Source organism: Pyrgilauda ruficollis, unplaced genomic scaffold, assembly GCF_017590135.1.
Source record: "Pyrgilauda ruficollis isolate IOZ18807 unplaced genomic scaffold, ASM1759013v1 scaffold58, whole genome shotgun sequence".
Taxonomy (NCBI): Eukaryota; Metazoa; Chordata; class Aves; order Passeriformes; family Passeridae; genus Pyrgilauda; species Pyrgilauda ruficollis.
Window position 1 is genome coordinate 2,894,914 of NW_024527488.1, and position 2,823 is coordinate 2,897,736.

The 2,823-nt window shown below is 46.9% G+C and overlaps 1 long non-coding RNA gene across 1 annotated transcript; it reads left to right on the plus strand.

Annotated features, from left to right (window-relative positions):
* Positions 1 to 43: 43 nt before the first annotated feature.
* On the plus strand, positions 44 to 2,603 carry LOC121361545. The gene is made up of 2 exons (XR_005956352.1): positions 44 to 280; positions 590 to 2,603. It is a non-coding gene; the product is annotated as an uncharacterized LOC121361545 (long non-coding RNA).
* The last annotated feature ends 220 nt before the right edge of the window (positions 2,604 to 2,823 follow it).

A 2,823-nucleotide genomic window follows, 5' to 3' on the forward strand; every position in this document is an offset into this window, starting at 1 on the left:
CCGCCTTCGCCTCCCGCCGTCGCCCCCGCGAGCCCAGGTGGCGTTGGCGGGAGCGGCGCGCGGGTGGTCGCTCGCGCCGCCGCCTCACGGCAGAGGGCGGGGAGCGACGGGCGCCGCGGGAGGGTCTGAGGGCGCCGCCTTAGACCCGCGGGGGGCTGGGGAGGAGCGATCGCAGGAGGCGCCTGTCCCCGCCACCCGGTGACAGGGTCGAAGGCCGGCCGCCGGTGTTCGGCCACCGCGGGGCGGCCACGTCGTGCGGGGCCCGCTGGGCAGCTGCTGAGTGAGCGACACGTCTGCGTGCGCTGGGCTCCGGGGCGGGTGACGCTGGGCCGCTCTGTGGGGCGGAGGCGGCTCAGGGGGCTGCTTGGTGCACTCCCCTGCTTAGGATGAATGTACTCTTCCATTTCTGGAAACGGGGTGCTTGCCGCCATAGGGCTGGTGCACTAGGATCACCTGCCGTGCTGTGAAATGTATCACTGGCAGCACATAGATGGCTCTCGTATTCCTCGTTACGTACTAGCCGTGCTGCTCGGGAGTGAGATTGCTCAGTTACGTGAGGAGAAAGACTTCTTAAAGGTTTTATTTCCAGGGGTTAGAGATGGTGCGTGGAGCTTGGCTCAGGAGGAGGACAGCTGCTGAGAAGTCAAAGATCTGGAAGCAGAATGAAGCCCTTGTGCTCCTCTCACTTCGTCAACGTGTTCCGAAGCAGCACGGACCATCCATCTCATCGGATGATACAGAAGAGCCACTCTATGGGTGTGTAACAGGGCTCAGGCAATGTAAGCCTGGCTCAGCGACTCTCCCTGCGGCTGGAATGTGGTGCAGGGGGTACTTCGGACTTGAGAAACGCTGTTACTCCATGTAACTCCGGGGTGCTGAAGCATCCCTGCCCTATACCAGCTTTGGGAGTAATTCACAATCATGTAACTCGCTTGGAAAACTCAAATGTTTTCACAAAGCTGGGAAGACAGCGCAGGGGACTAAACCCAGTGGGAAACAACATTAAGGATATTTGGCATTTTCATGAAGGCCCGAGTTTTCAACACCCTTTGTAATGATTAGGTGTTTAATCTTCTGCCCTCTGAGCCAGTTCAGTAATGACTACCTCTGTGAGGAAACAGGATAAAGTTCTTGCTAGTTAAAGACCTGCAATTAAAATACTTATCACTATTCTTAACCTAGCTGGCTCTATTTATTACATGTCTAAGTAAACACTATTAAGAAAGTCCTTTATCTGAACAAGTCACAGCTTGATTGTGGTTAACAACAGTTTTTATTACAGAATTATAACATATTTAATTGTCTGGGCACAGCTGTGGTGCACATCAGAAAAAGACAGTCACAGTCTTATCTCTGGATTTCCTTCCCCCTTAAGTTTAATACAGATTTTACCACATCATCTTAATGTGTTCTCTTAGCTTCCTTTGTATTTCAGTGATGGGTTCACAGAACAAAAACAAGTGGTAAGAAATGTGAAGTACTTTTACCCATCTTTCTAGAAAGATCTTGCCCCTAAAATCACCCAGAATGGCTTAATCATTCTACATGTTTCTTTGAAAACCTGTGGTTTCCCACTGCATGAATGTGGTGGTGTGTTAAATCCTGGCAGGAATACTTTAAAAAAATCAGTGTGGCAACTCCAACCATTCCTTCTAATCTTCATTTTTTCTGTTCTGGATGCCTTCTTAAGAGATTATATTGCTACCTGGGCTTGGCTGGGACACCTTGGCTTAGTTCTGTGAGCCGTGGTGGCTATTTTTGATCCCCAGATAAGAGCTGGAAACCAAGAGGAATTTCAGGAACCCGCTCTAAGGAAATGAAATAATTTGAAAGACCATGTTTATAAGAGTTGTTCTTGAAAGAATCTAAACGCTAGAAAATAGACAAACACTAAATAAATCTAGATTAGGCCATTTCCAAACCTCTCAAATGCTGTTACAGTGCTGTTAGCTTGACCTGCCAAAGAAATGCCAGAAAAGTTTCTCCTCTGTGACTTTTCCCAGTTTTTTCCTTGCCTGACTGGTTTGCCGAGACAAGAAGTCTGTCCCTGTACAGTGTAAGAGTTACACAACTGATAAATGGTCTCCAAAAGTCTCTCAGCATTGCTATGCTGCTTATGCTGTTCTTTACCAGTGCTTCTCTGTGGTTATTTAGGTGTGAACAGCTTTTATTTTGATCTGATTGACAGCCAGCTGTCGTAGATCCTGATCCATTATTTGGTAGCTCGGATATAGCTAATGTATATAATTGCAGGTGTCAGGGGAGTAATTGCAGCAATGTAATTAAAGGAGTGAAAGTTGGGCACTGTGGGTTATCTGTGGGCAGAAATCCTCAGAATGTTTCGAATTTTGAAACCCACATGCAGCTGGTTCATTCACATGGATTTGATCTGAAGAGCAAACACAATAGTAATAACGTTTACATATGACAGTTTCCCATAAAGTGCTTAGTAAGCCCTGAAAAAATGTATGAAAGAAGTTTCTAATTACAGATGTTATAGCTTTGGATGTTCTTGAGTAATTACTTAATTTTACAGGTGATTTTTTTTTCCCTGAGAAAATTCAAAGTGTACCTAGAAAGTGAATAAATCATCACTGCATTCACATGCAGTCTCACCTTGTTCTGCTTCCTCATCTTCTGGATAACTGATCCAGTAGGAGGTGAATGCCTTGACTCAGAGTGATGCTGTTCACTTTTACTTTTCAAACACTGCTTATTACAGCCTCTGGAAAGAAGACAACTCAGGGAAGAGCACAAGGAGAGCCCGGCTTTAAGGACAGAAATTGAACTCTGATGCCAACTGCTCTCATGGCAGAGGCCTAT